This window comes from Lagenorhynchus albirostris, chromosome 5 (genome assembly GCF_949774975.1).
Source record: "Lagenorhynchus albirostris chromosome 5, mLagAlb1.1, whole genome shotgun sequence".
Lineage (NCBI taxonomy): Eukaryota > Metazoa > Chordata > Mammalia > Artiodactyla > Delphinidae > Lagenorhynchus > Lagenorhynchus albirostris.
In genome coordinates this window covers 5615025-5635774 of record NC_083099.1, presented here as the reverse complement: position 1 = coordinate 5635774, position 20750 = coordinate 5615025, and the positions used below count along the sequence as shown (strand labels likewise).

General features: G+C 38.9%; 1 protein-coding gene and 1 pseudogene across 2 annotated transcripts in view; one reads left to right on the top strand and one right to left on the bottom strand.

The window, feature by feature from the left end:
* Positions 1 to 8890, top strand: part of LOC132520753 (serine/arginine-rich splicing factor 11-like) — a 59036-nt pseudogene extending 50146 nt beyond the window's left edge.
* ZNF385D (zinc finger protein 385D) overlaps positions 1 to 20750 on the bottom strand; it is a 941851-nt gene that overhangs the window by 626032 nt on the left and 295069 nt on the right. The gene's annotated exons all lie outside the window — the stretch shown is intronic.

Here is a 20750-nt window from a genome sequence, read left to right as displayed (position 1 = left end):
ACAGAATTGGATAACGGATGTGCCATAAAGTGAGGCTGTGATTCCAACCCTGATTGGTCACAGGGCATGGGAGGCGGGCAGTTTATGGTGGGGGCAGGCAAATGAGTGTGGCCAAACAATATTTCAGGACCGTGAGCTCATTAGAGAGTTCTCAGAGTTAAATAATTCAGTGATGCCACATTAAAAAAAATAGGGACCTTACCATATGTTCTCTTTACATTTTTAAATACTTTTTGTTTTGATTGGAGTAATATGGCTTTACAATGCTGTGTTAGTTTCTGTTGTACAGTGAAGTGAATCAGCTCTATGTATAACTATACCCCCTCCCTCTTGGACCTCCCTCCCACTCCCCTATCCCACCCATCTAGGTTGTCACAGAGCACCGACCTGATCTCCCTGTGCTATACAGCGGTTTCCCACTAGCTATCTGTTTTACACAAGGTAGTGTATTGATGTCAAACCTAATCTCCCAATTCATCCCAACTTCCCCTTCCCCCGCTGTGTCCACATGTCTGTTCTCTACATCTGGGTCTCTATGCCTGCCCTGCAGATAGGTTCATCTGTACCATTTTTCTAGATTCCACATATATGCGTTAATATATGATATTTGTTTTTCTCTTTCTGGCTTACTTAACTCTGTATGACAGACTCTAGGTCCATCCACATCTCTGCAAATGACCCAATTTCGTTCCTTTTTATGGCTGAGTAATATTCCATTGTATATATGTACCACATATTCTTTATCCATTCATCTATCATTGGACATGAGAAAAGGGAACCCTTTTGCACTGTTGGCGGGAATGATAATTGATACAGCCACTATGGAGAACAGTATGGCAGATACTAAAAATAGTACTACCATATGACCCAGCAATCCAACTACTGGGCATATACCCTGAGAAAACCATAATTCAAAAAGAGTCATGTACCACAATGTTCATTGCAGGTCTATTTACAATAGTCAGGACATTGAAACAACTTAAATAGTTTAAATTATTTTTAAATACTTTTATTGCAAATCTACACTATTTCAAATGTATGATGTGTTACATGAGCTTCTGAAAGCCAACTTGACATTTTAACCTTCGTTTATAATTTCCTTCGTATAGTTGGTTAAGGTCCTGTGGTTTGCCCTATGACTGTTGCCGGGTAACGGATGGACCACTGCCTACCTCCAGAGCAAGAAGTCTGGTATCTTCCCTTAAAGCCAGCTTTTTCCTCTGAACATCTTTTTCAGGGATGCTTATTAGCCAGGAGTGTAGTTGAGCTCACAGGAGTTTTAGTTCAATCGCTCCTAAACTTCCAACTAGCTCTGATTTGAGAAGAAGGAAAAGAACATCCACATGACACATCACATCGGGAAGAGCCAAGCAGCCAGGATATTACTTGCTGACCTGGCTCAGGAACTAAACTATCAGGAGTCACGTCTCCCAGTGGCACTCTGGAGATCCTGGAGGTGACCGCCCTTCTGGTCAGCACTGAGAGTTAATAAAACAACAAACTTCTCACTTGCGCAACAGGAGTGTGTGTGTGTGTGTGTGTGTGTGTGTGTGTGTGTGTGTGTGTGTGTGTGTGTGTGTGTGTGTGTGTGGGTAAGAGAGGGAGGAAAAGGGGGAGGAAGGGAGGGAGAGGGAGACACAACAACAGACACAACAGACATAACAGACAAAGTGTCTGTGTGTGAGTGTGTGGGTGGCGCTGTGAGCTAGGACTAGGGGATTAGGGTTATTAGCTTTCTTAACACCAACACCAACCTGGGGCTGGTGCTGGGAAGATTTTCCTCCATGAAACAATGCACCGAAGTAAGATAAGTGAGATAAGAGGTGGGTAATGGTATCCCTTTCTTGTGCAAAGCTAGAGAAATGTCTTTTGCGATAGGGTTGTGGGGAGAAGAGGGTGGGCAGGAACCGTTTGCCAGAGCTTTCTCAGGTACATTCGTTTTAGGAAAGATTATGCACAGCAAATCTGGAACTGTATTCCCTAAATCCATTCATCAGTTTCTGGGAATGTCTTTTTCTCTTCCAGCAGATATGGGGACTCAGTTTGAAGACCATATATAAATTCTCAAGATCAGAGATTATGTCAATTTTTTTCACTGCTGTATCCCTGGCCCTAAACACCCATCCTAGGTGCTCAACAAATATTTATTGAAAAAAATGAATAATAATGATTAAGTTCAAAGTGAATTTCAATCCACTATCAATATACACTCTATTTTCCATAAGTAAGTGAATAGAGTAATATTAATGAAGGGAAAAGGATAGGCAAGCCTTTTACTAAAGGGGAAATTAAACCATTACTTGGTCAATAAGTTTTAGTTATGTAAATTGTACTTCCTCTTTGGACAGAGAAAATGCACACTGATACACTGAATGCTCTAGAAAATTCTGGGAAATTTTTTAAACTTTGTTTATATTTCTAAAACTTATTTGAACAGTGAATCCATTTTAATTCTCATTTAAAACATTTTAACATCCATGGAAACTACTGACCCTACAGCATGAAGAAATAAAGTTTGGAATATTTAATACATGACATAACATAGATTATTATTTGGTTAGCACTGCTCAATCAGAAAATAAGAGAAAATCTAATAAGAAAGGCCATCCACTTGAGAAATTTTACAAAAATAGTGACAATTAAAGAAGAGAGTTTTGAGGTTCATTTCCAATTGCTTCATTATTCAATTACCAGACATAGAATATTTTGACTCCTAAAGTATAAAAACGTTATCAAAAGAAATTTAAAATTGATAACAAACTTCATTTCACACCAAATTAAAATTAAATATTGATACTTTTATTAAACAAATTTTATATAAACGTATATGAACTAATAATCATGGGTATTTAAAGGCTTTATTGATTTCTCGCTCTCTGAGTGCAGTATGAATGTGACTAAAGCTTGGGTAACAGGGGAAAAGTTAATTTAATAACTTGGTAGTTGTAAAGAATGTTCTCTCAAACTAAGTTGTTTTCTGAATTTCTTCGAGGGGAAAAGCAATGTCTGAAAACATTTCAGCAGTGAGCATAAATTATAGAGAAAAGTACTCATTTATATATTAACTGACTAGTGCCCTGAGGTCAGAGCCTTTGGGTTACCCTTTACCCCTTTATTTCTCTCCTGTACAAATGTACCTGAGTCTGACCATTTCCCTCCCCTGTGCTGTTCCCTATTCTAAGACACTGTCATCTCTGGATTCTGGGTCATCTCCCAGCTGGGAGTCCTGCTTGAACTTCTATCTCACTAGAGTTTATTCTCCAAAAAGCATCTGGCTTTTAGAATGTATGTTAGACCATATCATTCTCTCGTTCTCAAGCCTCCCTTGGCTTATATAACACTTAAAGTAAAACTCAAAGTCTTTAATGCCTATAGCCTCCAAGACTCTTGGGATCTGGTCCCTGGACACATTTCCAACCTCATTTCTTGTCACTCCCTTCCAACATTTCAGCCACACTAGCCTCCATAGTGTCCCCTGAGCATATCAAGTGTTAGCCTGTCAGGGGTGGTCTTTGCTAACCAAAAATGTGCCCTCTCTTACTCTCCCCCCCACCCCCTACCAAGGTCCCCGCCTACAGACACTCCACCAGCTATTACTGTACCCTGACTCATAGCTAACAATCTAGATTACTTGTAATCATCTGGTCACTTGCTGTTGCTCATCTCTGCCATGAAAATGCAAGATGTATGAAGGTATATCGTGATTCCTGTGTTGTTTGTTGCCGTAACCCCAGCACCTAGAACAGTACTGGTGAATAGCATGCCCTCAATAAATAATCACTGGATAAACTCATGAATAAAATAATTTTAAACATGAAAATATTTATTGCTACATTAAGACAATCTTTTAATACTTAAAATATTCAAAATTTCCATAAAGAATGAACATTCATTCCACTTCGTAACATTGTACATGAGAAAATCTATATTCATAACTAAGAAAATATTGCCATATAAAAGGCCTGCTTCTTGTAGCAATCAAGATATTTGGTTCAACCTCCTACACTGTTGATGGGAATGTAAATTGCTGCAGCCACTATGGAAAACAGTATGGAGGTTCCTTAAAAAACTAAAAATAGAGTTGCCACATGATCCACTCCTGGGCATATCTCTGGAGAAAACTGTAATTTGAAAAGGTACATGCACCCCAATGTTCATAGAAGTACTATTTACAATAGCCAAGACATGGAAGGAATCTAAGTGTTTATGAATGGATAAAGAAGATGTGGTATATATATACAATGAAATATTGCTCATCCATATAGAACAATGAAATAATGCCATTTAGAACAACATGGATGGACCTAGAGATTATCATACTAAGTGAAGTAACTCAGACAGAGAAAGGCAAATGCTATATGATATCACTTATATGTGGAATCTAAAATATGACACTAGTGAACTTATTTACAAAATACAAACAGACTCACACACACAGAAAACAGTTTATGGTTACCAAAGGGGAAAGGGGGTGAAGGAGAAATAAGTTAGGAGTTAGGGATTAACTTATACGTACTACTATATATAAAATAGATAAACAACAAAGTCCTACTGTATAGCACAAGGAATGATATTCAGTATATTGTAATAAACCATGATAGAAAAGGATATGAAAACGACTATATATATATATATAACTGGATCACTTTGCTGTACACCAGAAACTAATGCAATATTGTAAGTCAACTATACTCCAATTAAAAATAAAGAAGAAAGTTGGTTCAATTATAATGTGCCCAATTTGTGATGAAAATTTTGTAAACAAAGCGTACACTCTAACATACTTAACGTTGTGATGGTTTTAAAATATGTCTACAAATTTTTAAATTACTCAACTGCCTCCCATCCCCAAAGTGTGGCCCATCTCCACTGCCCCTAATGGACTGTGTGGGACTTGTGAGACTAGGTCCTCGAAGACATTGCAGCTTCCTCCTGCTCTATCGCCAACTACCATGTGGTGAGAACATACAAGCAGCCCTTCGGGGACGTCCATGCAGCAAGTAACTGAGGCCTCCAACCAACAGCTGAAGTGCATCTTCCAGCCCTGGTCAAGGCTTTCAGTGACTGTAACCACACTGCTTATAACTCCCTTCCAACATTTTAACCATCCTAGTCTCCATATTGTTCCTTGGACATCTCAGCTCCAACCGAACGAGGAACCCTGAGCCAGACTCACCCAACTAAGCCACTTCCATGACCCACAGAAATTACATGAGATGATAACAGTTTACTATTTATCCATTAATTTGGGGGTGACTTGTTATACAACAATGTATAACTAATACAGACATATAATACACCTTTTTCACTAAAACAGGGAATGCCTAAAGCAGCCATTGATATGAAATTTTGCCTGATTTCTTTAACTTTTCTGAACCTCAGTTTCTTCCTCTGAATAATGGAAATGATGTTATCTCTCACGTCGATTTACTGTGAAGATTAAACAATTTATCATATGTACACAATGACTAGAACACTGCCAAATTAATTTTTTTTTTTTTTTTTTGCGGTACGCGGGCCTCTCACTGTTGTGGCCTCTCCCGCTGTGGAGCACAGGCTCCGGACGCGCAGGCTCAGTGGCCATGGCTCACGGGCCCAGCCGCTCCGCGGCATGTGGGATCTTCCTGGACCGGGGCACGAACCCGTGTCCCCTGCATCGGCAGGTGGACTCTCAACCACTGCGCCACCAGGGCAGCCCCTAATTTTGATTTACTTACTTTTTCCTCAATAAGGAGCCTGCAAACATATTATGTCACTTTGTTTACACTTGTCTCAAAAGATTGATAAAAATGCAGGGAGGCCTCACAGTTACAGAGAGCTTGATTCCCAAATGCATCATGATACAAAACTGAGTGCATCAACTGTATTTGAAATAGGTTTTCTCATAAAAATTTCTAGGAAAAAAGAGCATAATACCTGGAAATCCCACTGAAGCCTATGAAAACTTATAAAGTCCCTCAAAGTAGTTAAATTGAAAATAACAATAGAACGAACGCCTATTTGTAGAGGATTCTGTCCTCAGACGCCCCTCCGAGGCTGAAGGAATTGTGTCCATCTGCTGGGCATGCCCCTGCTGACAGCCCTGATCTCAGCCTTCTCCAGGAATTATGCTCAGTTGAAGAGAGCTGCCCTCCCCGCCATCACAGCCCCTTTCTTGGGGCAGCCAGCATCCAGTGACGGGTTCACGTGGGACTTAAATGTCCAGCTCCCTGCCCCCAGCTGTGCAATTAGGAACAAGCCTCCCAGCTCCAACTCTCCCTCGGGGTGGCCGAGGCCTTTGTTGTGACGGCAGCACAGCCCCATTATTCCCTCTGACAGTTATTACTCCTGAGAGCACGCCCCGAGAAACTCTCTGTAAGCAAATCTCCGTCCCAGAATTTGCTTTCTGGAGAACCCAAGTTGCACCTCCTCGTGGGTCTCGCTTTGCACTTCACCTTCAGGGATCTGCTGGCGTTACACTCTAGTTGTGGGTCTAGAGGAACAGAGGGAGGTGGTGAGGACACCCAGCACTGAGTCTTAAGGGAGGTCATTTCAGGTTCCTCAGGCAATGCAGGCTAGTCCCCCCAGAGGGCAGTGGGAAGAGATTGTTCTCTAACCTACGTGCTATTGTTTTAGGAAGAGGAAATGGAATTAGAGGGGCAGAGATTTTGTGATAATCTGCATGGTAACTCAAGGACAATTTTAAGAGCTATTAAAAAGTACAGAATCTGTTGATTATTATATGAATTTCTTTAATAATGTATCCTTAATGCTAGTGTATCAATAGGGTAATTCACCTAGGCAAGCACCCATCATGTTTTGACAGTATAATGTCGGAATTAAGATCATGGCCTCTAGAATCTTAGAAATGTGAGTTCAAATCCAAGTTAAGCTTCTCGCTGTCTGTAAATTCTTAAATAAATTAGTTAACCTTTCCCAGCTTTGATTTTCAGATCCATATAACAGGGAATATAAGACCGACCTCTCAAAATTATTGTGATCACAATGAGATAATACCTGTAAACCATTTAGCTGTTTGCTCCACGTCTTAAAACCTCAATACGTGATGACTGTTTCTGTTTTTGTTACAAACACAGAAAGCAAAGGTACTAAAAGAGACTTTCCTGATGTTTGCAATGGGTCATCTTAAAAGACAGGGCACCGCCAGCGTCTGGGGCAGGAGGACAGAGGAGCCCTTCCCGTTGCCGGTGCCGGCCTTATATCTTGGAATTACTTCGCTCGAGAGCGAGTAGGCAAGAGCGCCATAAGCAATACTACCATCGTCCCCAGCACTGGGGGCCCGGGCCTCAGCGGCGGGCCAGGGGGCGGGGGAGGGAGCGGCACCGAAGTAATTCAGGTGACTAATGTCTCCCCGAGCGCTAGCTCTGAGCAGATGCGGACCCTCTTCGGTTCCCTAGGGAAGATCGACGAACGGCACCTCTTCCCGCCTGATGATTCGCCTTTGCCATTCTCATCCCGAGCCTGCTTTGTTAAGTTCCATGATCCAGACTCAGCAGTTGCGGCACAGCATCTGACAAACACTGTATTCGTTGACAGAGCTTTGACAGTCGTACCGTATGCAGAAGGAGTTATTCCTAATGAGACGAAGGCTTTGTCTCTGTTGGCACCAGATAATGCAGTGGCAGGCCTTCCGCCTGGTGATGGACTCCTGCCTACTCCCAACCCACTTACCCAGATTGGCGCTGTTCCATTGGCTGCTTTGGGAGCTCCTCTCTTGGTCCTGCCCTTGCTGCACTTGGACTTCCTGGTGCAAACTTGGACTCTCAGTCTCTTGCTGCCGATCAGTGGCTGAAACGTATGAGTACTGTTGATCCCAAGTTGAATCATGTAGCTGCTCATCTTGTTTCACCAAGTCTGAAATCAGATACCTCTAGTAAAGAAATAGAGGAAGCCATGACGAGCGTACCAGAGACACACTTCCTCATTTCTGCTGCTATATGACCAGGTAAGAAGGAAGAAAAACGAAGGCACTCAAGGTCAAGATCATGTTCTAGGAGGAGGAGGATTCCCTCATCTTCTAGGCACAGGTGGTCAAGAAGCAGATCAAGGGCTTCCCTGGTGGCGCAGTGGTTGAGAGTCCGCCTGCCAATGCAGGGGACACAGGTTCGTGCCCCGGTCCAGGAGGATCCCACGTGCCACGGAGCAGCTGGGCCCGTGAGCCATGGCTGCTGAGCCTGCATGTCCGGAGCCTGTGCTCCGCAGTGGGAGAGGCCACGACAGTGAGAGGCCCGTGTACCACACACACACAAAAAAGCAGAAGGCGATCACATTCTAAGTCAAGGAGTAGACAACGATCCAAAAGTCCAAGACAGAGAAGATCTCATTCCGGAGAGAGGGGTAGAAGGTCAAGGAGCACATCAAAAAACAGAGACAAAAAGAAAGAAGACAAAGAAAAGAAATGTTCTAAAATAGCACCAAAAAGTTACAGCACAGCCAGACGTTCCAGAAGTGCAAGCAGAGAGAGATGACGATGAAGAAGCAGTAATGGCACAAGATCTCCTAAAAAGCCTAGGTCTCCCAAAAGAAAATTGTCTCGCTCAACATCCCCTAGGAGACATAAAAAGGAGAAGAAGAAAGATAAAGACAAAGAAAGAAGCAGAGATGAAAGAGAACGATCCACAAGCAAGAAGAAGAAAGGTAAAGATAAGGAAAGGGAACGGGAAAGAAAATCAGAGAGTGATAAAGATGTAAAACAGGTTACACGGGGACTACAATGAAGAGGAACAAGGGTATGACAGCGAGAAAGAGAAAAAGAGGAGAAGAAACAAAAAGAACCAGGTTCTCCAAAGACAAAAGAATGTTCTGTGGAAAAGGGAACTGGTGATTCACTAAGAGAATCCAAAGTGAATGTAGATGATCTCAAGAAGAAGACATGGATATGAGTGACTGAATATTGCCTCTGTGGGACTCCAACTGTATACACGCATCAGTGTCATTCCGCTGTGTGATTTCTTAATGCTGTATTTGTTCATCTCAAATCTAGATGTATACAGCTCTGAGTCATAAATGGTTATAAAGCTCTTGATGTTGATATTAGTTATTTACATCCAAAAGCTTTTAGAAAAAGGATACATGAGTAACCAATTCTTGACAGGTAGAAATCTGATCGAGTCAACAAGCAGTTTTACTATTCTGGGTCTGCTTCATAACAAGAATGAAAAGCTGCACGCATCTATAGTAGGCATGGATCGTTTATGTTGTGTGATCTCCTTTATTAAGTTTACTTACAGTATTTCTAGCATTTGATTCATTGCCGTAATAGAGCCATGTAGAGAATGCGCTGATTGCATGTTCATTGTGGCAGGAATATCCTAAATGCCATTCAAATCCTCCAACATGATGGATCTACTTATGGTCTTGTTTGTTGACATAACAAATCAACATTCTTATAGTTACAACTGGAAATGAGCATTTGAAACAGATAAGCCTTGTGGCTAAAATTTTGTGGCTTTTGTTTAACTTTGAAAGGTTATATATGCACTAACCTTTTTTGATGGCTATAATTAGACTTCAATTACAGAAACAAGATTTCAAACGAAACTGTCTTTGGCAGTAAGTAAATAGCATATTTTGAAGTAGAGTCGTATACTTTTTCATAAAACGTTTGGGAATTCTTTTTCCTAAAATAATTTATTGAACATCTACATCAGTGAAAGTTATCTGCCTATCCTGAAGTCCATCTGTAAAAGAAAGTTATCTCTTGTCCTGATTTTCAATTTTCCACTTTTATTAATTTGTTTTAATCTTGTTGGAAAAGGGGGATAGTGCATTTTAAATTGACCTTCATATGCTTTTAAAAATAAGACAAATCTACTCGATAATGTACTTTTTAGTTGATCTCAATAATTGTATAAAACCAATAAATTTTGTGTTACTGTTACTGCAGTAGTAATCTGAGGCACACAGTGATTCCATGTGAAATGCAAAGTAGTTAGGCAACTGTTTTCTTACAGGAGTTTCCAATCTTCACTTTTGTGCAGTAAAAACAAAAGTACTATAGTCTGTGCCATGTTGGTGTACAGTTTCTGAAATTGTTTTACAAGACTTTGATAAGAAAACCCTTAAACTTAAAAAAAAAAAAAAACAAGAAAAGAAAAAGGAAAGACAGGGCAAAGAAGAAATGTAACATAATGCTGAAGGGCTTTGCCCCTTATCTCAGAAATCTGGATAAAGCCCGCAAACATGCGAACAATAGCTAGAAGCACCCTCCATACACCTCCACTTCCCTTTTGGGGAAACCGAACAAGTTTCCCCAAAAGGTGACCAGACTGGCCTTTCTGCCCTTATGCTAACTTTATTCAATAAGTACAAATATAATACAAACATAAATAATATATAGTAAGAGTAGATGTAAATAGAAATATAAATGTTAACTATATACAGAAGAGGAGTTTAGTGTTCTGGAATTAATAAGTAAGGAAATTATTTGGCTTTTCTCTTGCCCTCCTCATAAGACTTTGAGAGATCTGCCAAGAGAAGCACTAACAGAGGAGGAGGACCTCTAAGAGGGTGAAATAAATACCCCAGACCCCAGCTAGATAGATGCCTGCAAAGCTGCAGAAACAGTCAAACCGACACCCAACTCAGATGTCTAGAGTGCTTGCGAGAGCTTGTCTCTGCTTGATTGTGAAGACTGGTGCCTGCTTCTCCAGAAAGTTCTGAAGGTGGGAAGCCTCTGGAACATTCCCCAATGGCAGAGTAAAGAGTAGGGCAACAGGAGTTTATGGTCTGCACTCCCATGTTGGTGTGGCAGGGATACCTGAGTTGGCCCTGCAGGTGGGAGTATGACAGCATCCAGGTGTAAGCCAGCTTGATGGGACCTTAATCAAGGAGGGCCTTGCTTGCTTGGGCAAAGCAAACAGATCAATCTGTTGAGGAACGGAGTGGGTGTGAGAATAAGCAAGTGGTAAGTTGGAGCATGTATTGCTCCAATTAGGCAAATACACAGACCAGAAATCTGGCAAAGGAGGTCGTTTCCAAAGAACATAAAATACACTGCAGTAGAAAACCAGCACAAAATACCTATCATGACCAGTAGCCACAAATTGTACGAGGAATAAAAGACATTTTGTCCTTTTTCTTTTAATCTCTACACTCGCTACATTGAGTCTGGAAAAGTCAGAAGGGAGAGAGAGAAAAAATAAAACACAGATCACAGCCTTATCTAAGTGGACTGGGGGAATCCGAGTAATATTTGAGGCTCGATCTTGAAATCGGATCACCTGAGGATTGTTTATCCCTGAAAGTGAGGATTATCAAAAAATAAGATTGTTCTTATGATTGAAAATGACGAGAGCTACTGTATCTTGCTGAGATGCCTTCAGTGCCAGGGAAAGGAGAGCCAACAGAAAAAAGTTGAAAGGAATGATGGGAGAAAAAAAATGCAGTCTGTTTCTGTGGTGTATTATGTTCAGCCCATTCAGTAAGTTGGGATAGAGTTAAAAGATATTTCCAGATAGGAGAAAAAAAAAGACCCTTTATGAGACAATTGTAGTTTTGAAAAATCAAATATGAAAGAAAGGACAAAAATGTGTTCCTAAGGGGGAAAATAAAGGTGAAAAGATGCTGGGTGCGATGAAGGTGAAAAGATGCTGGGTGAGATGATTCCCTACCTATGCACCAGGGGGCACTGTAAAAGCAGGGCAGCTTTGTTGTTAGCAGTAACTAGACCAGAAGAAGCAATGCAGTGCGGGAGGAACACCTATGAAGGTAAGTGGTGCGCACTTAGCTATTTACGTTTAGCTCACGTTTCCTAGTTGGTGGCTCAGGACCTGAGATTGAGCATAAATGTCATATGAACAAGAAACTGAAAATACATCTCTTCGGAAACATAATCCAAGTTGCTAGATAAATTTCACCTCTGCTGGTTTCTTCACACTATCAATGATGTCTATAATCAGACGTGCCCCATTCCTGTTTAGTTTCCCTACTTTCTAACATCCATAAATTCAGCAGTGGATGATGAAAGTCTAGATCACACCCAGGCATCTAATGCGACTGTAAAGAAGCATTCGTTCCCTCGGTGGAATTACTGTTTTAATGTTCCTGCTTTCCAATTTACATCATTTAGAAGCTGTTAAAGTAATGGCAGAGGCATCAGAAAAACAAAAGGGACTATGGAAAAGAAGATTACTTGTGTCTGTGTTCTATTCATCACATTGCCTGTTGAGTTTATATCACCGGCTTCAGATTTATCCCGTTTCTTGTCTTTTATGACTGGAGACATTAAGGGCAACCTGTCAGCTCTGTAAAATAACATTTGTAATCCTCTAAATCTTCTCCATGTAATCTTTAATAACTGTCTTACGTTCAAGTTGACAGCAAAGCAAGTAATAAAATGCTTAATACCATTTTATAGGTCACATAACACAACAGTTTATTTTAGTTCAACAAGGCGATAACAGGTAACAGATAATGAAGTCACTACAGATTTGTACAACATAGTTTGTGAGTTGGCAACAGCTTCAGAAAAGCCTTAGAAAATCTTCTTTTGAGCTATAACAAAACAGAAGTGCATTTCCCATTTTTCTCTCTTTCTAATGTCTCAGGAGAGTCAATCTCAGAGTTGCTGCACTTCAATTTTCAAAACCTGATGCCTATTATTATGTAAACAAATCAACTTTTTCATGGGAAAGGATGTCTTTCTCCCAGAACTTCAAATGACAAACGTGAAAGAAGCAAAGAAGTGATTATTTTACAACCATTTAAGAATACAAAATTATCTCAGCCCTCTCTAATACAGTAACAATCACTGGCTGCCTGTGACTACTGAAATAAAAATAGCAATTAATTGAAATGCCATAAAGTGTAAAATCCATTAACTTTAACAAGATTGTATTCTTCCATTATGGCTTATCTCCATTTTATCTATTTTAATAGTTTAAACCTAGCTATTTTAGAGGCTCTTTCAGATCACTGTATAATTTCTAGATATCTTGGTGCTAACTCCACTCATTTCTTGCCCCTAGTGACACTGCGTCTTCACAGGAACCAGACAACTCTTTGGCAGTTTAGTTCCAGCTCCATGCTTTTAGCAATACTACAAATCCTGTCCCCTCTTGGGCATCTGACCGTCCAGTGGTTAGGACTTTGCACTTTCACTGCCAAGGGCGTGGGTTCGATCCCTGGTCAGGGAACTAAAATCCCACAAGCCACATAGCATGGACCCCCCCAAAAAAACCCAAAAAACAAAACTCAAAATGCCATCCTTGGCATATCTGTGTGTAGTGATCTGAGAGCTAAATATTTCTCTATTTCCTCCCTCCCTCCCCGTCCATTACTCACTCTTGAACTTTAACTTTCATTATATTCTTTGGAAGATCTACTCCAGCAGTTGGATGTGCCTGGTTTCCTACCAGTTCAACACCATTCACTAACACCCTCTCTGGTTGGTGATTTTTCTTTGATCCTTTTTGCATCTTCTTTTCCTCATTCCCTCCCATATATTTTTGAGGTCTAATTCCTATAATAAAATTTTCATTCTACATACTCCTAGTTGAACCCTAATTGAACTCTTATACCAAAGATAATTGAATTTCTACAGCTGGTATGTGAGGAAGGACGCTACAGAAGTGCTGGCAAATGCACAACTGTGAAGAAATGCTTCCAGCTACAAGTAACAGAGAGTCTATTAATAGTATCTTATATCAAAATGTCACGTAAAGCTAACTTAACAATAAATATAAAAGAAGGTATCTCAGAATTGGTACAGACACTTCAAGATATCATTACATACCAAGGCTCTAATTTACTCTCCATCACCCTCAGCTTTAATCTTTTGTTTTTATGTTTGGTGTTTCATTGTCACAAGAGGGCTGCCATGTCTCCAGAAATCACATCTGTGTTCAATTAATAAGAAGGTATAAAGTGCAAGATTAGCAGCAGGTGTCCCTTGTGTTAGAAAATCCAATGTTTTAACAAATTCCCCCCCCCAGCTGATCTCTCCTTATATCTCATTGGTCAGTATTGAGTCAAAGGAAAAGTGAGATCATGGTGACTCAGGCTAATATGGATAATCTCTTGAATATGGCTGAAGGGTCTACGTACCCTCACAACATAGGATCTCTAGCCACTGGCTAACAAATCAAGGTTCTTAGAGCAGGAAAGGAATATACGAGGGGAAAGCAGGATGTTTATTGGGTAGGCAAGAGCCAGTGTCAGCCTTGGGATGGGGGGAGGAGGAACAGAATATATTCAGGATATGGCAAGACCCCAGTGGGGCTGGATTATGTAGTAAATAGGTGATATAAAGGTAAGAGAAGCAACAAAAATGGCGTGCTAAACATGATGGACTTGACTCTAGAAAACTGAAGTTCATAGAAGAGTTTGAAACAGAAGAATGACACAAACATATCAGTGTTTTAGAATGGTATCTACTACAACTTTTTGGTCTCTAAGGGGAAATAAAATGTCTCCACAAAGTACTCCCTCTTCCCATAATCTTCCCCTAAGGAGGAATGAAGATGAAACCCCAGGATTCCAGACCACTTTTCTAGGTGCAAAGGTAGTAGATACGCCACAGCATTGATAAACGGGGACTCCTCTACATGGCCCTCTTTCCCTTCTGTGTCCACTGAAACAGCCCAGACCAAACCAGCAGCCTAAGGAACCTCAACTAAAGGCAGGCGCCTTCCTTTGCTCCCCATGTCCCCTGTTGCTTTTGTGCTGCTGTCTGGTACAGGATGGATTTCAGAGTGCTAAGCTCTTGGCTACACTTAGAGAAAAGAACAACCTAGGGCAAATGAGACTTTGCTGCTCTGCTATTCTAATTGCTTTATTTTTTGTGTCACAAATTGGCTGAGTTCTGTACTGTGCCCTCACATTGATAACAGTGCTTTCCTAGAATTGAAAACACATTAATTTCCTTCTTGGTTTGATAATTTTCCACAAATGTATCACTTAGAACTTTAAACATAAGCAAACTTATATTTTATGAACATTATCTATTCACTTTTTTTTTTTAAAAAAACTGGTGATTTTATCTATTTAAAGCACTATCTATGCCCTGGATAAAGAAAGGGGTTCGCTTATTTTTAAATAGTACCACCTAAAATTATTTTTCTAAAGAGACAAGACAAGCAATACATCCTACAGAGAAGCTGATGTCTGTGAAGTAACTGCTTTCTAGATACATTGTTCCTAAATTTTAAAACTTTATATTTAGCATGTCACTGGATGGCACACACATTGCTAATTTTTTCCCGTTATAACTTGTAAGAGGGTGTTAGTTGGGTGCTTTGTTCAATATTTTAAATTTACACTTAGAAAAATGAAACAAGTTTCTATGAGGGTTCCTCCCGGCCTTGGACACATTATGATGAGGGGACATAGAAAGGTGAGGCTATTTTCAAAGGACCAAACAGCTGTTTTAGTCACAGAAAGTCCTACAGTCACTTAAGGATAAAGGGCATAAGAAAGCACTAAATAAAGATGATAAAAAAGTAAACAAAATTTTCAAATGAAAAATCAGAATATTTATAATGTTAAACTTTGTTAAGTGTCCAAGAAATCCAGATAAATGATGTCACCAAAGCAAACCATTGCAGCATCCCCAGGTTTATAGGTAAACCAAGCAATTACAGAAGCATAAACATTAACAAATGAGGTCACTTCCAGTTATGTTATTTGTCAACATTTGACAAAATTCAACATCCATTCATGATAAAAATCCTCATCAAAGTTGGTATAGAGGGAACGTATCTCAACAAAATGAAGATCATTTGTGACAAATCCACAGCTAACAACATACTCAATGGTGAAATGCTGAAGGCCTTTCCACTGAAGTTGGGAACAAGACAAGGGTGCCCACTCTTGATACTTCTATTTAACATAGTATTGGATGTCCTAGCCACAGCAATCAGACAAGAAAAAGAGATAAAACGCATCCAAATTGGAAGGGAAGAAGTAAAACTGTCACTATTTGCAGATGACATGACACTATGTATAGAAAACCCTAAAGACTCCACCAAAAAACTATTAGAACTAATAAATGAGTTAAGCAAAACTGCACAATACAAGATTAATATACAGAACTGTGTTGCTTTTCTATACACTAATAATGAACTATCAGAAAGAGAGCAAAAAAAAAAATTCGATTAAAATTGCATTAAAGAAAATAAATACCTAGGAATAAACTTAACCAAGGAGGTGAATGACCTATACTTTGAAAACTACAAAACACTGATGAAGGAAATTGAAGATGATAACAAGAATGGAAAGATATCCTGGGTTGACAGACTGGAAGAATTAATATTGCTAAGATGGCTATCCCACCCTAAGCAATCGATATATTTAATGCAAACCCTATCAAAATACCCATGATACTCTTCACAGAACTATAACAAATAATTCTAAGATTTATGTGGACCCATAAAAGACCATCATTTGCCAAAGCAAACTTGAGAAAAAAGAACAAAGCCAGAGGAACCGTGCTTCCTGACTTCAAACTATACTACAATGCTATAGTAATCAAAACAGCATGGTACTGGCACAAAAACAGACATGTAGATCAATGGAAGAGAATAGAGAGCCCAGAAATAAACCCACGAACCTATGTTCAATTAATCTACAACAACAAAAAAGGATGCAAAAACAGGGAGGCAAGAATATACAATGGAGAAAAAACAGTCCCTTCAATAAGTGGTGCTGGGAAAACTGAGAAGCTACATGTAAAAGAATGAGATTAGAACATTTCCTCACACCTTATACAAAAATAAAGTCAAAATGGATTAAAGACATGAATGTAAGACCAGAAAACATAAAAGTTCTACATGAAAACATATAACACGCTTTGACATAAATCATAGCAATATTTTTTTGATCTGACTCCAAGGCAAAGGAAACAAAAGTAAAAATAAACAAATAGGACTTAATTTAACTTAAAGGCTTTTGCACAGCAAAGGAAACCATTGACAATGAAAAGACAGCCTACTGAATGGTCGAAAATATTTGCAAATGATGTGACCAACAAGGGGTTAATATGGAAAATATGCAAGCAGCTCATACAATTCAATATAAAAAAATAAAAAATGGGTAAAAAACATGAATAGACATTTTTCCAAAGAAGACATACAGATGGCCAACAGACATGAAAATATGCTCAACATTACAAATCATCAGAGAAGTGCAAATCAAAACCAGAATGAGTTATAACCTCACAGCTGTGAGAATGGCTACCATCAGAAGTCTACAAATAACAAATGTTGGCAAGGATGTGAGAAAAGGGAGCTCTTGTGCCGTGTTGGTGGGAATGTAAATTCATCTAGTCACTGTGAAAAACCATATGGAGGTTCCTCAAAAAACTAAAAAAAACATACCATATGATCCAGCGATTCCACTCCTGGGCATATATCCAGAAAAAGAGAAAACATTAATTTCAAAAGATACATGCACCCAATGTTCGTAGCAGCATTATTTACAATAGCCAAGATATGGAAGCAACCAAGTGTCCATCAGAGGATTAATGGATAAAGAAGATGTGATATATATTCCATACACACACACACACACACACACACACACACACACACACACACACACACAAAATGGACTATTACTCAGCCATAAAAAGGAATGAACTTCTTTGATTTGAGTCAATGTGGATGAACCTAGAGATGATTATGCTTCGTGAAATAAGGCAGACAGAGAAAGACAAATACTCTATACATTTACATGTGGAATATAAAACATAAAAGAAATGTATATAAGAAAACAAAAACAGGCTCACAGATACAGAAAACAAACTGGTGGATACCAGTGGGGGAGGGAAAAATGAGGGGCACGCTAGGGGTGGGAATTAAGAGATACAACTACTATGTATAAAAAAATAAGCTACAAGGATATATTGTACAGTGCAGGGAGATATAGTCATGACTTTGTAATAACTTTAAATGGAGTATAATCTATAAAAGTACTGAATCACTATGCTGTACACATGAAACTAATATAATATTGCAGATCAACTCTACTTCAACAATATATCTAACGTGAAAAATAAATAAAAAACAATTATGTTGTTTATAACAACTTACAATTTCAAATGGATTCAATTCAATCACTTCCTTTAAAGTTCTAGTGAGTTTATTAAGTTTGCATTATACATGATTAATATATAAAATCTACTGTACTTCTAAACAATAACAGTAAACAATTAGAAAGCGAAATTTAAAAATTAGTACCATTTGAAATAATATTAAAATTTTGAAATACTGAGGGGTATAACAGGCAATACATGTGCAAATGTTTATGCTGAAAACTATAAAGCATTACTCAAAAACTGAAGATGATTTAAATAATTTTTTTAAGTTTCTATAGCCACTTTTTTTTTCAGTTGTACATATACTCACTTTAATCATTTTTATTAATCTCTATTTTCGTATGTCTTCGGAAAGCATTTAGTACATTGAAACATCTCTGAAAAGTATAGATGTTAACCTATATTGAGAAAACAATTGAATCCAGCATTCCCCATAGCTGGCCAAAATTTAAAACATTCTACATATTCATTTACCAAATCTATGAATAGAATACAAAATGTCCACAGACTGAACACTCTGAAAGAGAAAGGCAGTGTGATATTCATGAAGTAGCTCAATCCTGGATGCTGAATGTTGGCTTCACACAGGGTTAAACAATGCATGTTTCTGCACTGCAAATTACCCTCCTCTCTTACTGTAAGAACTATAATATTTGACAGATAAATACTATTCCAGTTTCCATCCCCTCCTTCATATCTCTAAATCATCTTAATCAAACTCCTACCCAATGTAGAATCTCAGGAATATTTGTGGCACACGGCAACCCATCTAAACAGTGGGCAGATGCATCCTTCTCTGAAAGTAAGAAGCAGTAGTTTAGATGCAAACCTGACAACGATTTCATCTGGCTTCATACTAGGGATCACTGAGCAACTGAAGGAAATCACTGGCATTTGCCTCCGCATCATACCTTTAATTATTAAATCCCACTGCAAATCTGCCATCACTGACCTCCGGCCATTCTCAGGAGCCACCTTTGAAGTTAATTGTACCTATTCCTCTACATGACTCTCATTTTTTTAACTTATTATTTTATATTGGAGTATAGTTGATTAACAATGTTGTGATAGTTTCAGATATACAGCAAACTGATTCAGTTATACATATACATGTATCTATTCTTTTTCAAATTCTTTTCCCATTTAGCTTGTTACATAATATTAAGCAGAGTTCCCTGTGTTATACAGTAGGTCCTCCGTGGTTATCAATTTTAAGTACAGGAGTGTGTACACATCAATCCCAAACTCCCTAACTATCCCTTCCCCCCGCCCTTCACCCCCGGTAACCATAAGTTCGTTCCCTAAGTCCCTGAGTCTGTTTCTATTTTGTAAATAAGTTCATTTGTATCATTTCTTTTTAGATTCCACATATAAGCAATATCGTACAATATTTCTCTTTCTCTGTCTGACTTACTTCACTCACTATGACAATCTCTAGATCCATCCATGTTGCTGCAAATGGCATTATTTCATTCTTTATATTGGCTGAGTAATATTCCATTGTATATATGGACCATATCTTCTTTATTCATACCTCTGTCCATGGATATTAGGTTGCTTCCATGTCTTGGCTATTGTAAACAGTGCTGCAATGAACACTGGGGTGCATGTATCCTTCTGGACCATGTTTTTCTCAGGATAAATGTCCAGGAGTGGGATTATGGGATCATATGGTAGCTCTACTTTTAGTTTTTTAAGGAACCTCCATACTGTTCTCCATAGGAGCTGTACCAATTTACATTCCCACCAACAGTGTAGGAGGGTTCCCTTCTCTCCACACCCTCTCCAGCATTTGTTGTTTGTAGATTTTTGATGATAACCATTTTGACTGGTGTGAAGTGATATCTCACTGTAGTTTTGATTTGCATTTCTCTAATAATTAGCAATGTTGAACATCTTTTCATGTGCTTCTTGGCCATCTGTACGTCTTCCTTAGAGAACTGTCTATTTAGGTCTGCCCATTTTTTCACTGGGTTGTTTGTTTTGATGATATTAAGCCACATGAGCTGTTGTAAATTTTGGAGACTAATCTCTTGTTGTTCATATCATTTGCAAATATTTTCTCCCATTCTGTGGGTTGTCTTTTCATTGCATTTATGGTTTCCTTTGCTGTGCAAATGCTTTTGAGTTTAATTAGGTCTCAATTGTTTATATTTGTTTTCATTTCCATTGGTCTGGAAGGTGGATCAAAAAAGATCTTTCTGTGATTTATGTCAGAGAGTGTTCTCCCTTATGTCTCCTCTAAGAGGTTTATAATGTCTCGCATCACATTTAGGTCTTTAACTCATTTTGAATTTATTTTTGTGTGTGGTGTTGAAGAATGTTCTAATTTCATTTTTTCACAAGTAGCTATGCAGTTTTCCCAGCATCATTTATTGAAGAGACTGTCTTTCCTCCATTGTATAATCTTGCCTCCTTTGTCATAAATTGACCATAGGTGAGTGGGTTAATTCTGGGCTTTCTATCCTGTTCCATTGATCTATAGTTCTATTTTTGTGCCAGTACCATATTGTTTTGATTACTGTAACTTTGTAATATAGTCTGAAGTCAGGGAGCTTGATTCCTCCAGCTCTGTTTTTCTTTCTCAAGACTGCTTTGGCTATTTGGGGTCTTTTGTGTCTCCTTACAAATTTTAACATTTTTTGTTCTAGTTCTGTGAAAAATGCCATTGGTAATTTGATAGGGATTGCATTGAATCTGTAGATTATCTTGGGTA